A 19,758-nucleotide genomic window follows, 5' to 3' on the forward strand; every position below is an offset into this window, starting at 1 on the left:
CATGTATGTATTCATTCACTTGATAAACATTTATTCAGCACCTACTACAGGATGTTAAGGGTGTTTCCAAAATTTCTCACTTTGTAACCAAGTAAAAATCATCCCAGATTTTCAGCAAAAGACTTCCAGGTGAAATGTAAATACAGAGCAGAATAAATATTAAAGGCCATTAGCAACATTAATGGCAGGTTTAATTAATTTTAGCTTAGAAATAATGATTTTTTTCTTGTACTTACATAAAATCCACATAATTCTAAGATTAATATTGGGTTCAGAGTCACAGAAAATAATATTTTGCTTAAATATAATATTCCAAATAGCAAACTGAGTCAATTTTCTACATTTTCTCTATATTTCAACCTCTGATTTTATTATGTTTTTGTTTTAGTTAAGTTAAAGTTAAGTGAAATATCATTGTGGAATGAAAATATCTTAGAGATAGAATGGTGTGGTTTATAAGACAAGTCCCATAATAGAATTAAATGCTACATTGATGTTTACTCCCATGATCTTTATGTTAGATAAAATCGAAACCACTAGTGTAGAGGAAAGAAAGTATTTCTCTGAAGAAGCTTTCAAAACATTTTAAAACAAAATAATTTCCCTTTTATACCTATATCCTTAGCTCTCTTAAATATTTGTAATTCTGTTCTTTTTTCAACAAAGACCTCTTTTCTCTGCTTTGTTTATATCTGTTTTCCTACAGGACTTGTCTATGTTCAATGTCTTCAATTAGTTTCCTTCCTTTTTCTATTAAATGAACACTAATTTGGCTCCTCAGTCATCATTCCTATTTGCCTACAATGAAAATATTGGGAGTAATCTTTGAGTCTGCTCTACTTCTCACATGCCACATGCAATCCATCAGCAAATCATGTCAATTCTTCCTTTAAATGTTATTCAGGGTCCAAATGACTGACTCCCCACTTCCATTCTACCACACTTGCCTAAGTCCCTGCACTAATGGGGGGAATTAGATAGGGTTCAGCTGTTAAAAAAGACTCTCACAACTCTAAATGAATACTTATACTTGTAAGGTGTATTGTTGGAAAAGAATGTGATAAAGCAACAGCATTAGCATAGGATGCATTCTAGCCAAAGGCTGTCTCATAGCAAGTGTCTAGAGAAACTGAGCCCAGGCTCCAATTTTTCTCCCTCTGCAGGGTTCTATTGTTTTCTTCCAAAGATCAGGGACCACAGATGTGTGCACTGCATGGAACACGCTGAAACCAGGGAGCCCAAAATGGATTTTTGACTGGTATTTTTTATATCTTGCTGCTCATGGAGGCATAAAATATGTCAGAGCCCTCTGTGGGTCTCACCAATACCCAAATACAGTCATCAATCTCACTGTTGTCAATAGGCAAAATAAATAATGCCAACAAATTGATAAAAACCATCCTGAAACTTGCCTTGGACTCATGGTTAGAAAACAGCACTATTATTCAGTATACAGTTGACTTTTGGATGACATGAGAGTTAGGGATACTGACCCCCTGGGCCATCAAAAATCTATGTATAAATTTTGACTTCTCCAAACTTAACTACAAAAAGCCTATTGACCAGAAGCCTTACCATTAACATAAACAATTGACTAACATATATTTTACATGTTATATGAATTCTATACTATATTCTTACAATAAAGTAAGCTAGAGGGAAAAAAGTTTATTAAGAAAATTGTAAGGAAGAGAAAATATTTTTACAGTACTGTATGTGTATTTATTGAAGAAAATCCATGTGTAAGTGGACCTGCGCATAAGTGGACTCACATAGTTCAAACCTATGTTGTTCAAGGGTCAACTGTATTTCATGCCTTGACCAGAGGTTAGTGCCATCCAGCTACATGTCTTACTTCGAATATAGCTCAGGCCAATTCCAGGCCTGCTAGAATTAACCATCACAGCATAACCACATTAATTTTATCCTAGATTATTCCAATTTTCCCTGCTTCCATTTCAACCCATGGCCACCTATTTTTAGCATAAACAGAGTGATCATTTAAAAATACAAGTCAGAACATTTTACTCTCCTGCCTAAAATCCTCCATGAGTTCCTTTCTATCATGGCCTAAAAGGCTCAATCTGGAACCTCTACCTCCTTCCCTTTCCAGCTTCATCTACTACAGCTTTCTCTCTTGCTTACTACTCCAGTCACTTTGGCCTCCTTGCAGTGAAGACCAGGACTACACAGGACTTTTGTACTTTCTGTACCCTCCCCTGACACACTCTTCCCCCATAGAGTGGCTTGGCTTCCATCCACATCTCCTTCATTCTTAAATATCACCTTACTAGTGAGACTTCCCCTGACTACCTCATTGAAAATTGAAAACACCCCTCTTCAATTGTCTCCTTTCCATCTTCTCAGCTTTAATTTTTCTCCAAATAACTCATAGCCATCCAATATATCATATGTAACCATCCAATACGTTTTTTATCTTTTCTTTACTGTCTTCTCCACTGATTATAATCACTCCAAGGGGAAAAAAAAAAAAAAGATGTTTATTTGTTTTGTTCACTGCTGAATCTCCAGCACCTAGAGTAATGCCTGTTGAATGAATGAATGGCGGGTTATAAATTCATATCTGAAAACCTAGAACACTCAATGAGAACTCTGGACTTAGAAGCCTAGGAATCATCTCTCCAAACACCTGCTATTATAAAAACAGAAGGCATATTTCATAATACCAAGGAAATGCTGAATTCTTTTTTTTAAAGATTTATTTATTTATTTTGAAAGAAAGAAAAAGAGAGAGAGCAAGTAGGTAGAGGGGCTAAGGGAGAGGGAGAAGGAGAGAATCTCAAGCAGACTCCCCACTGAGCAGTGGAGCCCAATGTGGGGCTCAATCTCATGACCCTGAAATCATTACCTGAGCAGAAACCTAGAGTTGATCCCTGAAACAACTGAGCCACCCAGGCACCCTAGAAATGCTGAATTCTAAGAAGTGTGTTTGGTATATGTAAATGAGTGTAGTATCTGCCTGGGGCAGAATTAAGGAAAATGTCTTACAAATTCAGAAAAGATCATTGCTCTTAAATTTATAAATTTGAGCTCTTAAACTATAAGCCACTGAAAAACTGGGTAATTTTTTGTTGTTATTAAACTATAAATCAAGACACTATGAGATAAATCAAGATCACTACTCAAATTTCTAGACATGAAGAGGCATCTAGAATCTAGACATGGCTTCCCACTGAAGTGATAATAGAAGATTTCATAAAGTATGTACACTGAGGCTGAACTCTGGAGCCACACATCCAACTGCCCATGTTTCTCTCTCCCATAAAACTCACACTCATCATGTCAAAAGCTGACACTTCGTCTCCCCCAGACCAAATCTGTGACCCTGTGCTAATCCCAATCTCAATGAATGGCACTAACATCACTTAATTGAAACAAAACAAAGCCCCAGATCCTCCAAGACATCTTTAACTCTTCTTTCCGTCAGCCCTAGAAACCAACCAAACATCAATTTTACCCAGTAAATATTTGTATATCCACCTACTCCTTTCCATCACCACTAACACTGCTCTAATTAATGTCAATCTTATTTTTTACCTGGATTCTCACCAAAACCTCCTAATTAATCACCCACATCCTTCTCATCAACCTCCCTGTTCTCCGTGTTTCAGCAAAAGTGAACTTACAAAAATGTGAATGGATTGTGTTGCTCTTCTACTTCAATGATTTCTAATTATTCCCAACATAAAATTCAAACCTCTTTCCATTTAAAAGGCCATCTGCAACCTGGCACCTGTTTATGTTCCTGGCCTTAACTCTCCCTATTCTCTCCCTTGCCAACTGGGGTCCCAGACTGAATTGCTTTTAGGATCTACAAGGGGCCAGGCTGAATTCTACTGTTTTTCCAGTATAATTTCCTCGGGGAAGTTAACCCTGACTTCCGTATTAGAATCTCCTACCAAACACACACCTGACTCTACAGCATGAAGTCAGATACTCCTGCTTTGCACTTCCACATCCCTCTGTAACTCCTCTACCCAAATACTTATAACACTTTCCTGTAGTTGTTTCAACACATCTTTCCCACAGACTATACTAATAGTAAACGTTAACTGAGTGATTACTATGGACCAGGCTCTGCTCTAAGCCTGATACACAAATTAATTTATTCAATACTCACAAAACCAGATGAGGTAGGTTTTACTTGCATCTTGGTTTATAGTTGAGGGAACTAAAGCACAGAAAAGTAAAATAATTTATGCAAGATTACAAATCCCAGAAGTGGCAAAATAGGTATTTGAGGCCAGAAACTCTGCTCTTAACTCCTACAATGTCTATGAGAGAACACGGCAGTGTAGACATACATTTTACAAAAATTCTTGCTTTAATTGTAAATAATTTCACTAATTGTGAAAAGCATCAGAGGGGGAGATGAACCATGAGAGACTATGGACTCTGAGAAACAAACTGAGGGTTCTAGAGGGCAGGGGGTGGGGGGATGGGTTAGCCTGGTGATGGGTATTAAAGAGGAGGCACATATTGAATGGAGCACTGGTTGTTATACGTAAACAATGAATCATGGAACATTACATCAAAAACTAATGATGTAATGTATGGTGATTAACATAATAAAATTAAATTAAAAAAAGAAAAGCAAAACAATGACAACAACCAACAATAAAACCCAAAAACTTGAGCTCCTCTTGAAAAATTCATAGATTCTTCTGCACAGGGCCTCAAGTTTTCTATGATCTCTACTTTTTGTTTTTCTCCCTGATAGAAATTGTTTCCTTCATTATATCTGTTTGGTCATTATAAGAATTAATGTTTGTGATTATAGTTTATAAATTCCTTGGGACTAAGGATCATGCCTCTCTTATTTACCTCCAGATTTCCAATATCAAGCAAAGTTTGCAGGCAAATAGAGGCACTGGATAAATATTGAATGAATGAATGAGTGAATGAATGAATGAACTGAATAGAGACTGGTGACATTGGACAAAGCACATTCAGACTGTGAAAACTACGTAAGTTAAACAATTCCCAAGAGATTTTAATAAGAATATTTTATAATTGTGTTTGGAATTTTTCTTGAAATCATGGGCTTCTAAAGTTCCTCTAATTATGTGATTTTTCTGGCCTTAAGTAGTACTTGCTAAGAGTAAGTAATGACAATTCTTAGCTGTACCCTTTGTGTACTCTTGAATTAAGATTTGAATGTCATTACTGATTTTCATCTTTTCTCTATTACCATGTAAGAAACTCATTCAACCCATGACTATATGGTATATGAGTGTAGTATGTCAGCATAAAACAATAAACAAAACCTGGAAACCTTTTTAATCAACGCCATGGAGGTGGTTAATACTGGTGTTGTGGCAAAGACTCTAAGAACTTGTTACAAAGGTTAATGGTTATGTGATTTCTATTTACTGGAGAAATAGCAGGCTCTGGAGTCCTTTGTAGAAACTTGGTCTCTCTTTCCCTTCAGCATAGATTTTCTTTGCCCAGCAGAAATCAATTAATCTTTTTATGCCCAAGTTTATGCCTCTATAAACTGCAGAGAACTCTTGCTACCTATGCTCAGAAGAATGTTCTGTTAAATAATGAAGTCATGTCTGAAAAGCACTATATAAAAACAAAGTATTTTATGTTTTTTTAATCAAAATTAGCTTGTTTTCCAGTTTCTAACTAGTCTGTAATAACTGAAGGATAGTCCAATATTTTCTTGACCCCTTTTACTGGGTTACACAAGCAGCTCCTAGGAATGCCAATGTGCACACATAATACTACATATATTGTAAACTAGTTCATACATAAACCATTAGTTTTTAAGTACAACAAAAGATATTTCTGTTAAAAAGAAAATGAGAGGACTATGCTTCACCTTCAATATTTTCCAAGCTAAGTAATGTGACTTGCCCCTTTAGCATGTTTAGATTCACTTTCTGTAGTAAATATTCAAAAATCACTTATCTGGGGAAGAACAAAAGTGTGATACTACTTTCTCTGAGATAAAAGAAATCTCTGAACATTCAAGCAATAGAGATTTCATATAGAGCATTGGCATTGGGGAAGCACTTGTATACTGATGCAACAAATCTTAACTAAATAGCCAATTGCTTAAAATAGCACCAATCTGAACTTCTCTTTTCACTGTGAGATACAGTACCATTAATAATGCTTTCAGGTTGCAGTAAAGAACATTTCTCCACATTATGCAGCTATTCACTACCTCTGTTTTGGTCCTCAATTATATTTAAAGTTTAGGATATTGCAGAAAATGCTTTTATGGGTTTTGTACTCTACAAAATTCAATTAAATTCTAATCTTCATGAAGCAAAATCACTCTTTCTTCGTGTTAGGCAATACAACGGAAAGTTGTCAGGGTTTTAGCCATATTGAGCCTTTATCAAAAGGTGTCCGGGGTGCCTGCGTGGCTCAGGTCATAATATCAAGGTCCTGGAATCAAGCCCCTTGTTGGGCTCTGGGTGAGTCTGCTTGTCCCTTTCCCTCCCCCTCTGCTCCTTCTCTCCACCCCTGCTCATGCTCTCTCTCTCAAATAAATAAATAAAAATCTTGAAAAAAAGAAAAAAAAAATGTGTCCATACAGGGAAAAGCATAGAATAAAAGTCTGAAGTTAGTAAAAGATGTTTTATTAAGATATATTTCATTATGATTATTTTCTTGAACTTTTCTCATTGACTCCTTATCAAGTGGTCATTTACATATTGCTCTTCCTGAATCAAATTTATCATCTTAAAAATATCTTTGCCAAAAGATCTTTTCCCCCTCTTTGAAAATAGAAAAAGGATCTTCTTATGGTTCTTCATCAAAAAGATTTTTTTTTTTTTTTTTTTTTTGGCAACTCTCCTCTCTTCAATGAGTTGTGAAGAAATCTGAGGTCTGAGGAAGGGTTCTTATCCCAAAGAATACCAATCCCATGTTACTGGTAGCCTAACTGGTCTTGGTGACAAAGATCTGGAAAAAGGAGGAGAAGTAAGGGGTGGGGGGTTTTAGCTTAAAACTAACAGGAATGAGGATTTATGTGCTGAATTATGTTGTAGGACAGTTAAGGAAGACTTTCAACATGGAGGTGAAGGTGAGTACAGCAGAGAGCTTCTACATGATATCAAAAGCCTCCACCTTTATTTTGGAAGGAAGGGAGGACTAAGCATGTTTATCTTGAATTTGCCTATATAATTCAATCATTCCCTGGCATGAGCTCCCCACTACTTACCAGAAGCTTCCTCACACCCAAGAACATATGTTTTCAATTGGAAAGTGCTTGCAAGAAGACCACCTGCCAGCAAAGGGAATGTTTTCCCTCTCCCAGTGGGGGTCTTACGACAGGTTTTAATGTAGTTAAACAGGAACAGAGCAAGAACCCTGCAGGGATGATCTTACAGGCTGGCTTGCTTATTGAGATTTTCTTTCAAATAGTGAAGGGCAATGTATAAGATATTAAAATGATCATTTTTATTCTCTTTATCAGTCCTCCATCAGAACTCTGAGTCCTTTCTTCCCCATATGACCTTTCCATATTTCTTTATTCAGCCACATTTTGTGATATGACCCAATGGTTTTAACTAAATGAATAAAACATTTTAAAAGTTTCCATTTTTGAGTGCTATTACTCTAAAGCAAATACAAATCTGTGATTATGAATGTAAATGAAAACAAATCTTATTGTTTACACTGTGCCTATTATACATTAAAAGTGCAGAGAGAATACCAGGCTGTTGAAGAACTAATAGCTGAAACATTTAAGTATTAAAGTTAATACTTAAGCACCAAAGGGCAACGTTTTGTGCACAAAGAGTAAAGTTTTTTGGGGAAACTGAGGAAGAGGGGAATGAAGGAGAGAAGAAATCAAATATCCTCAAAAGAGGTTAGGAATGGGACCATTCCTTACTTATCCTCCTGGTTTCTGCCATTTTCTTTTCACACATACTCAGTCATTCTATGAAGTGTAAACAGATGCTGGTAACTGGAGTTCTGGGGTTCAATAAACTGGTTTTTTTTTCTTTTTTGAATGAAAGAAAACAAACAAGATGAGGAAAGCTCAGTCTCCCAAGGCTGTGGGTAAAAGGGTCACTAGACATTTTATTTCATAAAATCAGTCTCACAGTCAAATAGCTAGGGGGAGTGCTTCCTCCTCTGACGTTCTTGGAGTCCTCCTCATCCCCCCACCCTATTGGAAGGCTTTATATTAAACTCACAAATCCAGAGAATGCAAGTAAAACAACCCCATCAACTGTGATAACCTTGTGTGGGGGTCTGAGTGGACTCGCCCTCATGCAAACACTGCAGGCACATTCCACAGGGAAGGAAGTGATCTGAGACACCCAGCTATAATTGACAAAATCTAGGAGGCAGGTGACAAAGTGGTGACATGGTCAATGATGACAGCCAAAAAGGAGTTCCAAGTTAATATCACATCCAAAGACTTGCACCAGCTTCCTTCTGTATCACATTGTTATGCGGCAGAAACAAACTGCCCTGAGGAGAAAAAACAAAAACAAAAACAACCTCATTCCACAGACGTTCACTGCTGTGTAATGAGATTACAATGCAAGGGTTTGCTACCCATGGGAGGTCTTTGAGCAATTCACCACCCAGGAACCCGAAGTGAACTAGATGAACTCTGCTTAAAACAATAAGCTGAAGGTTCTGTATTATATTACCTCACCAGGCAAAAGTGAGGAGAAGAAGTGGGAATATAAGATGGAAACAGGTAAACTTCTAGGGTTACTTTCTTATGACACATTTCACTTGAGAATTCATAGGTCAGCACTGTTTTATAATAACCTGCTTTTAAAATAGCATGACAGAAGCATGTGTAATTCATGTTTAGCAACCTGAGAGCAATCTTTGAGTAAAACAGTGTGGTTAAGTACCTGCCAAGGCAATCCCCGGTCTGTAATCCTCTAGGAAATAAGGGTGGAGAATATTCCAGAAGTGCCCATTGCTTTCTCTTGTTTATTATGGGGAATCTATTACTTAATGTGAATTTTTGTTCTTTGTCTCAGAAGCCCCACTGTACGTGCAAATCATGAGGTTCATATCTTCTTGCTGTACAAAAAGGGAAATAAAATCTTTTCCTTTTGCCAAAGCAAATTAGAATTTATGAAACTTATTTTCTTAAGTATAGGTAGTAGCCCAGAACCACACACCTCACCAAATTCGCTTCTTCTGTAACATGGCTCCATAATTAGAATGAAAGAAAAAGTAATGTTTGAAGATAAAAATCTCTGGTACGGAATACTCACACTGTGGCAGAAATGGATTATCAAGTTTTAGAACAAGATGAATGTCTGAAAAAAAATCACTGTTTTTTTCTCTCATCATCATGACTGAATTGACCTTGAATTCAACCAATTTGACCTTCTGCCTGTCACCTAGCCTTCCTGTTCCTGCCTCTCCCTTCTAATCTCCCTTCTTCCTTCCTTCCCTTGACAAACATTTATTGATGACCACTTATTCTGTGCCAGGCAGTTGTGCTAGGCTCTAAAGGTGAGAGAAAAAGAATCCGAAATGAAGGAAAAGTTTTCTCTTTGACATTTCACTTTATACGCTTCTAAAATATTTGATGTTTTTCCCAACAAGTATGTATCACTTTCTTTAAGATATTCTAAAAGAACTTTTATAAAAAGTAATCATGTTATCCTAAAACAGAACTTGACAATTTTTTTTTCTGTAAAGGGCCACATAGTAGATATTTTGGGCTTTGTGGGCCATATGGGCTCTGATGGAGTACTCAACTCTGCCCCCACAGTGTGAAAGCAGCCATAGACAATACCTAAATAAATAGGTGTGGCTATGTTCCAATAAAACTTTATTTACAAAAACAGGTGATAGCTCAGATTTGGCTCATGCTGTAGTTTGCTGAGCCCTGATCTGAAAGATTGAGACAAGGCCCTGTATTCCAGGGAAACATAACCCAGAGATTTTTTCCAATAGCATCATGCATGAGACATAGTAAGCGCTAAATTAAATATCAGAACACACTGATCTTAGGGAAATTATTAACCATCTCTGGGCTTCAGTCCCCTTATTGACAAATTCTTATGAAACCTAATTAGATATTCTTTACTGCTTTTCCAACTCTGAATTTTGCTTATATCTCATCATATACCCTTCTATCATGCAACCAAACTTATGAAGAATAGAAGTTGCTTGCTAAAATTTCTCTGAGCAATATACGTAGAGGACTGGTATCTCTTGCAGTTGATATCATCTGAAGTGTTAGAGCTGGTGATCTGAGGAAAGTCAATTATAAGTCCTGCTAAACAAATAGGAATAAGTCACATTTCATTTAAGAAGCATTTTTATATACATTTTCACAAATAATCCTCAATACAACTACATTGGATAACAAGAATAGGTATTTCCTTTATCTTTCAAATAAGAAAAGAGAGGATTGGAGAATATAAATGACTTGCTCATTGTCCCCCATCTAATGCCTAGATGAGCAAAATTTGCCAGCCATGTTCTAATTCAGAGCTCTTCAAACCATGCCAGTCTTCTTCCAAAACATACACTTTGAATTACTTAAAAAAAAAAAAAAAAAACTGCAATAGGAATGTAAAGTGATGGATGGCAGTACAAAAATGACTATTGAATCATACCAATAAAGGTAGGTGTTTTGTAGTCGAGTTCTATGAAGTAGGAAAACAAAACACACCCCATAGAAACAATATATGATGAAGAAGCCACCTACACTGCTGTAGTCCACACCAAAACACCAGTCTCACATGCAAGTATGAGGCATGCAGTGCACGTTGAGTTTTCTGTTTAGACCCTGATTAGAGACACCGCATTTTTCTTTTCTAGGAGAAAGTATAATGATAAAACTATTAATATCTTTCTAATTAAACATCTTCAAAATAAAAATACATTTACAAATTGTACATTTTAAAAGTTATACTTTTTTATTATACTTGAAGCTTTGGATATTCCAGATGACAACAAAAATATTAATTATTTCCAAAAAACTGTATTTTTAATGATTTAGTTTTCACTTTTTTCTTCATGTTTCTCACACTCCATCTGGTTTAATGCATTCAATGTCCTTTTCCTTTTTGCCAAGTTCAAAAAAAATGCACATGCACCACTCTGCATCTTCAAAGCATTTTACAAACACTACCAAATTGGAATTCTTTAGTGGTTTAAAATTAGCTCCTTCTTATTTTTCTCATGAGCCTCTAACATGCCTCAGTAAATGATTTTTCTTCTGTTGTTTCAAAAAAATTTGTTTCCATATTTAAGTAAATATTATTTGTATGTCATCCAGCATGTATTAGAGCATTTATATAGTCCAGGCTTTTAAGGAAAAAAATTAAGAAATGGCGAATTCTTGCTTTTATTCTTCCTGTGAAGTTTAACATTGGTTTACCACATTCTATGTGTCAAGCACTGTGTGGCTGCAGTGTATTTTAACAAAGAAAAGGCAGCGAGTCTCTACCTTTTAGGAACTCATGATTGTTGGCGAGACAGGTACATGAGTACCTCATTTCACTAAAGGCAGACAGATGAGTTCTAGCTAACAATGACGGCATGGAAGACTAATACTTCCTAAATCCTTATTGTGTGCAAGGCCTTTTCTAAAAGCTCTTCAACACAATTAACTCAGTTAATACAAACAAACTACAGGAAACAACAAAGTACTATGGATTTATGGTGGGGGAGATAGAAATTAATTTCAACTGCTTGTCTAATATTTGGCCAAGTTTGTGAGCATTTCAAATGCTTCTCAAATAATTTTTTCTTTCGTTGCCTCATACAATGGTCTTATCAGCTAGTTTTATGCCATATTTTTCCCCCCATTTAAATTTATAGATCATAAAACCTCTGCTATGGGCTGAATAGTGCCCCCGCCCACCAAATATTCATATGGAAATCCTAACCCCCAGTGCCTGAGAATGTAATTAGAGATAGAGTCTTTAAAGAAGTAATTAACTTAATCTGAGTTCATTAGAGTGGGCCCTAATCCAACATGACGGGTGTCCTTGTAAGAAGAGAATATTTAGACACAAATACCCATCTAAATAAATAAATAAATAAATAGAAAGACCATGGGAGACACAGGAGAAGATTGCTACCTACAGCCAAGGAGAGAGATTTCAGTTGGAACCAGCGCTGCTGACACCTTGATCTAGGCCTTGTAGCCTCCAGAACCATGAGAAAATAAATCCTATTGTTTAAGCCACCCAGTGTGTGGTTCTTTGTTATGGCAACCTGAGCAGATTAAGTCACTCTACATTGTATATGTTTCCTGTAAGACTTTCCACCATACTTACTTCTATTTTATTTACATCTCGTATTTTTAAAATAATCCTTTGTAAAAAGGACACAATATTTCTTTCTTTTTTTTTTTTTTTAAAGATTTTATCGCTTTTCCGTCCTCCTTTCTTGGCGCTTGCTGTGCCGGCCGCGCGCTCCCCTGCGCCCCCTGTAGCCATGCCTCGCAAAATCGAGGAAATCAAGGACTTTCTGCTACGGCCAGGCGAAAGGACGCCAAATCCGTCAAGATCAAGAAAAATAAGGATAATGTGAAGTTTAAAGTGCGGTGCAGCAGATACCTTTACACCTTGGTCATCACGGACAAAGAGAAGGCAGAGAAACTGAAGCAGTCCCTGCCCCCAGGTTTGGCAGTGAAGGAGCTGAAGTGAACCTGGCCCACTGATTTGAACTGTATTAAAGTTTTAAAAATTCTAAAAAAAAAAAAAAAAAAAGATTTTATCTATTTGTTTGAGAGAGAGTGAGGGAGAACGAGAGAGCACAAGAGGGGGGAGGGGCAGAGGGAGAAGCAGGCTCCCCACTGAGCAGGGAACCCAATGCGGGGCTCGATTCCGGGACCCTGGGATCATGACCGGAGCTGAAGGCAGATGCTTAATCAGCTGAGCCACCCAGCAGCCCCCAAAAGGACACAATATTTAAGAACAAAAATTTAAAGGGGAAACTCAGACCCCATAATGGCATTACCAGGCCACCAACACATTGAGTGACCTTAAACCACTCACATGGAAAGGGCTGTTGTACATTCCCAGCCCTGATGGTAGAAACAAAAGCTTATTTGACCCTTAAAAAGTTTAAATAACAAATAGATAAAATTTACATATCATAAGAAAGCATTTATTTAAGAGTTGGAAGAAGAAATCACATGGTCTCTTGTCCTTTTCCAGCTCTTACTTCTAAGTGATATAGTTCATATGATTTTTGAGACTACGCATTTTTCTAAGGCATTGATATTAGTTGTGAGAGTGGCCTGGGCCAGGAAAATAAATATTTTAAGAAAGGGTGTATAGAATCAAAAATTATATAAATTATTATTAGAACTATTTTTCTTTTAATTCGGAGCACTTACTGAGGTAGGAGGGAGTGATTAAAAGTCACTCTTGTTTTCTTTGGACTTCAAATTAAATACTCTCATAGCCTATATTCTGAGACTTGGGCCTGAACAGAAAATACAAAATATGTCTGCTTAGCATTCAGAGGTTTCAGTGATGACAAATATTATTAATAAATAATATTAAATTATTTATTTTTTCTGTTTCAAGCACCCCTTCTATAAACAATTAGTGCTTCGCTTGCCTCTTTCTTGGCAGGGGTTCCAATTCCTACCATCTCTCCCTGAAAACTGGCATGGCACAGGATACTACAGCTCCTAAACTTGTCCTAAAGGAAATGCTTTGCTTGTGTGTGCATGCCAATGATTTTACTCACCTGAAACATTTCAGCTCCTTTTTTCTCTTTTCTTTATTCTCCAGAGAATATATTTTTAATTATTATTAATTATAAACCTTTTTTTGAACTATAATAGGCCACAAAAGTACATAAATTCAAAATTTATTTTTTAAAATTAATAATCTATTTAATCTAGATTTACAAATTTACTGCTCTGAGGTTAAATATTTTTCTTATAATTTTTCAAGCTCCTTTGTATTGTCCTTGTTTCTCTTTTCATGTCTGACAATTATTTGTGTACCTTTTTATCTTGGTCATATTTACTAAAGTATCGTATTAATCTTTTCAAAATACTGGCTTTTTTTTGTTTTTATTCATCAATTTTTCATTTTCTGTTTTCTAGTTAGTTGGTTTATGCCTTCATTTACATTAACCTTTTTTTTCTATTTTATGTTCATTTTGTTTTGTTTCCCTAGATTCTTGTCTTAAAAGCATAGATCATTTATTTTCAATTCTCTCTTTTTTAAATATTTTATTTGTTTATTTGAGAGAGAGAAAGCAAACAGGAGTGAGGGAGAGGGTCAGAGGGAGAGGGACAAAGGGAGAGGGGGAAGCAGACTCCCCACTGAGCAGGGAGCCTATCCCAGGACCCTGGGATCATGACCTGAGTGGAAGGCAGAAGCTTAACCGACTGAGCCACCCAGGCGCCCCTTTAATTCTCTTTTTAAGAGAATTAAACTTAAGTTCATAGAGTTTCTTCTCAGTTTTGCTTTATATTCCCTTAGTTTTGTTATATAACGCTTTTCATTTGTTTGTTTAGCTCTGAATAGTTTACAAGTTCCATATTGATTTTCACTTTAACCTAATAATTATTTGGTTCTGTGTGTGTGTTTGCACACATGTATGTGTTTAATTTCCTTCTATATGGAGATTTTTTGAGTAGTGCAATTTCTTGTAATTGTTGATGAATAAGTAAATGTAGCCTGTATAATATCACCTTTATGGAATTTGCTGACCTTTTCATTGTGGTCTAGCGCACGATAAATTTTTGTGGCTGTAGTCTGTGTGCTTGAAAATGATCTGTAGTTTCATATGCGTGGTACAGTCTTCTTTGTATAGCTATTCAGTCAGGCTGGTTAAGTGCATTACACAACCCCTCCATATCCCTCCTTATTAGTGGGTGGTTTCTTGGTTGGTTTCTGAGAGAGGGATGTGTAGCCTCTCACTGTGATTATGAATTTGCCCATTTTACTCTGTAGGCCTATAGTGTTTGCTTTACATATTCCCCTCTGTGGCACTCCAGCCAACCAGCTTGTTGGTTGTCCATGGCTCTGTGGCTCCCAGTGTCTATTACTGAGATGATGAAGCAGGTTTGCTATTTCTCACATCCAGTGACACAATTTCTCTTGCACATTTTGCATTCTTCTGTTTTCAGGATTTCTTTACATGTTCCGGTCCTCTGAGAGTTCTCTCTTGCTTTTGAGCATTAAGCATGTAAAAAGTGAAAGAGGTGAGAGGAGAGGCTAAATAAAGCATTTGCTCATTTTGGTCCTTTTGAGATTGAGTTTAAGAGTTACCCTAAAACACCTCTGATGGCCTCTCTTCCATTACCCCAGCGTCCCCTCTGATCCTGCTCCTTGTCCCAACTTTCTAACCCCACCAATCTTGTTTTAGTTTCTCAATGCAGAAAGTTCTTTCCTGACACACGACTTTTACACATCAGTGTTCTCTGCCTGGAATTGCCATTTTCTCTATAACTTACCTATTAACCATACTTACTCTTCAGGAATCATGCTAAATGGCACTTACTCAGACACTTGTTGGATAATCTAATATAAATCAGTTCTACTTCCTTGCAGTACCTATACTTTTTTGGTAGCATCCTTTAAAATCATGTATTTTTAAAAATCTGATTATTTACTTGTTTATTCCTTCTTCCCAATTAGTTTCAAACCCTAATTGTACAGGGGCTATATCTATTTGTTCCTCAATATATTGCCATGCCAAGATAGGACCTGCAACACGGTCGGTATCAGAAGAACATTTGTTGAATGAATGAGTGCATATTAGCCTCAAATAGTTGCACATTTAAGGTTGAGGAAGGATCACAAGCACTGTATAAGGTTAAAATTCCACATAGACATGACACATTCCATCTTGAAGAGATGTACCTATTCTGAGAAATTAAGAGAATCATAATAGCTACAAGTAATAGTGCCAGGCATTTTATATTCATTATAGTTCATCTTTATAATACCACTGACATTTACAGAGGAGTAAATTGAAGATTAGGGAAATTAAGTAACTTACTCACGATCGAGTTATCTATAATAGCAGAGCTAGAATTCAAAACCCAATGTGTTTGTTTCTAAAACTTGTCCTTTCTCTCCACTACAATTTCTATGCACCATTAGGTAACATTTGGTAGTCTAAGAAATGCTATTAGTTTTGTTTTGAAAGCAATTTATTTTAAGGAAACTCAAGTGATATTTTCAGGTTTGAACTCAATCCGCAGTAAGGCAAATATAAAATGTAATTATCAATTTAGATTTTCTTTTCAAATTTTAAACAGCTAAATAAACACTCAAAGATATCCCTTCAGACTAAGTCTTTAGATTCTTGGGGCAGAAACTCTCTACAAATTTTATTGAGTTCAATTTACCAAAGTGAATAAGCATGACCACAGGATTAAATGGGAACATAGAAGTACCGGTTTTTATTTCTCCATTAAGGCCATGTGGATGGGCTCCATTGAATACTTCCCTCAGTCTAACCCTGCGATGCATTAAAATAACAACTCAAGTCAGTTTGGGCCATTCAGTTATGTCACATAAAATTGACAAACGTCTGGACAATTGATCAAATATCTGGATGATTGAAAACATCTGTGACTAACCTGATGGAACACTTGAGCATCCTAAAAACAACCTAAAAGATATCTTTGTCTGACTCTCTAAGACAGGTGTGAGAAAATATGTAGTTGTCTTTAAGACCTTTCTTCACCTGCCTAATATTCTAAACGTGTCTCATAAGGAGATGAACTGTGTGTGTGTGTGTTTGCATGAGCATGTTTTACATTCCTATCATCCCTAGAGGGGTTTTGTTTATTTAGTTTCTGTGGCTGAATATTAAAACAAAAATGAAAAGAACAACTTGGAAAGATTTTTATAAAAACAATAGATTCACTCCACCCTTATTACGGCATTATTTTTACTTAGCCAGTTTTCTAAATAGTTCTGCAATAGAAGCAATAAAGAAAAGGTGTAAAAATCTAGAACCTAATAAATGATAAGAATTCAAAAAGAAAAACTTCAGTAATATTTAAAATATCAATATAAAATATACTCACATAAAAAAATGTGAGATGACAAAGCCCATGAAATAAACACATAAAAAGAGAAACAGTATAATACCTTTGAGTGTCTCACATAAAACCCATCACCTCAATTACTACACTAATACACACCAAAAAGCTCACGATACAAAAATTAGCAATTGTCTTGAACTTAATTTTCCTCATGCTTATTAAAATAAGTTATATTTTGTTTTCCCAAAATACTGCTTTTGTAAGTTCATTTCATTTGCCTTTTCAAATTTTTACTCACTTTTGAAGATGTTCTTTCCTGTATAAAGAAGGCCATCATATCTTCCCTATGTGGGGCATCCATGAAAAGTATTCATTGGGTTTGTTGGAGACAAATAGAAATAAGCATAAATGAAGGGGGGGAGTCGGAGGGGGAGATGAACCATGAGAGACGATGGACTCTGAGAAACAAACTGAGGGTTCTAGAGGGGAGGGGGTGGGGGGATGGGTTAGCCTGGTGATGGGTGTTAAAGAGGGCACGTATTGAATGGAGCACTGGGTGTTATACGCAAACAATGAATCATGGAACACTTCATCTAGAACTAATGATGTAATGTACGGTGACTAACACTACATAATAAAATAAAATTTAAGGGGCGCCTGGGTGGCTCAGTCGTTAAGCGTCTGCCTTCGGCCCAGGTCATGATCCCAGGGTCCTGGGATCGAGCCCCACATCGGGCTCCCTACTCAGCGGGAAGCCTGCTTCTCCCTCTCCCACTCCCCCTGCTTCTCCCTCTCCCACTCCCCCTGCTTGTGTTCCCTCTCTCGCTGTGTCTCTCTGTCAAATAAATAAAATCTTAAAAAAAAAAAAAACTTTAAAAAAAAATAAAAATAAAATTAAAAAAAAAAGAAATAAGCATAAAATGGTCATGAGGATCCTGGGTCTGCAGCTATACTACTTACCCATTTAAATCACACACACAAAAGACATATAATCCATGTGTAAAAGATTGCCTCTAATTTCTACTTGGAGAGTTCTTTCTATCAGAAAAGTTAGTTAATCTATCTGTGCCTCGGTGTGCCTCACTGACAAATGAAAATAACAATATAACAATGACCCAATAAGGTCATTTTGAAATCACATTAGGTAGTATACACAAAGCAATAGTACCTGACACTGAGAAAATGCTCAAAACCATTAGGAAGGAAAACAATTTACTGGTGTATTTCTAATATCAGTTTTGTAAATGGGGTTCTATGAATATTTAATAAAAGAACCAATGTGCCTAGAGCCATCTTTTTCACAGAAACAAGAATGGAACAAAATTAGGCAAAAGACCACAAGGAAGAAAATGAAAAAAAGTACAGGGAAAACCGTGTTGTTTTCTGTAGTGCTAAGGGGTTATAAAGGAAAAGACACTACTATTCTTTGTCATGCGCTACCCTGAACATTTCACAAACTTGTTCTTCGCGTATTGATAGTTTTTGTCCCCCACTTTATATCATGAAACTCAAACATCATTACAAATCAACCCTTTCTCTGGCTTCATCTTCAGTGTTCCCCTCCCCTTGCCTCCCATTCAGTATTTGACAAAATAGTTCAACCTCCACCTCTCTCCATTCCTTTTGCTTAGAGAAAATGACAATGTATGGATTTTTTTCCTTTATCCCACTCTTCTTTCTCCTTCCATGACTTTTTTTCTTTCTTCCACACCCCTTCTTGGACATTTTCCAAGATTTTTTACAGTAGATCAATGAGATACGATATGTGAAACACCAAACCCAGTGTCTGATATATGAAAAGTGATCAACAAATGTAAGTTCCCTTTGTTCTCTGACACTCTTTTCCCGATGATGTCATCAGCGACACTCTTCTTTTCCCAGTGATGTCATAAGCCTCATCTTCCACATAGATGAGGCTTAAATTCTGTTTCTTACTGACTTCTCTCCTCAGATTCACTTCTTTGCTTCCGCCTGCTTACTAGATGAGCAGCTGTCTTAATTCTTCCTTTCCCTGCTCTTGTCCCCATACCACTACCCCCAACTTCTGTGCAAGTCCTTCAACTTTTTATGGTGTTGGTAATTTATTTTGATCATTCTCAAAATATCAGAGATGATTTTCTTTGTTCTCACCTTTAAAAGTCAATAGGTCTTAGAGGATCTACCTTCAAAATATCTATCACATTTGTGTCCTCCTTTAAATTCTCAACATGACCTTACTAGTTCAAGACTAAGCATTCAAACTTGGGCAATTTAACATAGACTGAAGAACTTCTCATTCCAAATCTATGCTTTCAATATTTTATTGTCACTGATGCTGTATTAATCTTTCTATAAATGTGCCTGGAACATTTCTTTGATTATGCCAATTCTTTTTAAAAAACATTTTGGGGATGCCTGGGTGGCTCAGTCGGTTAAGTGTATGCTTTCGGCTCAGGTCACGATCCCAGAGTCCTGGGATGGAGCTCGACATTGGGCTCCCTGCTCAGTGGGGAGCCTGCTTCTCCCTCTGCCTGCTAATGCACGCTCTCTCTCTCTCTCTGACAAATAAATAAATAAAATCTTTAACAAATTTTTAAACATTCTCCCAAGTACAAATTCAATACCTTTTGTAGTATTTATCAACTTATGTTTGTAGACTTATCTCTAACGATTTTAATTCTTACTCTGTGTTATAACAAAGCTACATCATTAAGAGTTCCTTTCTTCTGCCGTGTTCTTTCTTACCCTGTGTCCCTCCATGTGAGATTTTCCCCCATAATCATTGCTGACTGGCACTGAACTTACAATTTAAGACTCAGAGT

The 19,758-nt window shown here is 36.5% G+C and overlaps 1 pseudogene; it reads left to right on the forward strand.

The window, feature by feature from the left end:
* Window positions 1–12,408: 12,408 nt before the first annotated feature.
* LOC102735021 (large ribosomal subunit protein eL38 pseudogene) lies at window positions 12,409–12,698 on the forward strand (annotated as a pseudogene).
* The last annotated feature ends 7,060 nt before the right edge of the window (window positions 12,699–19,758 follow it).

This window comes from Leptonychotes weddellii, chromosome 8 (genome assembly GCF_054177405.1).
Source record: "Leptonychotes weddellii isolate Sample4059 chromosome 8, ASM5417740v2, whole genome shotgun sequence".
Classification (NCBI taxonomy): Eukaryota; Metazoa; Chordata; class Mammalia; order Carnivora; family Phocidae; genus Leptonychotes; species Leptonychotes weddellii.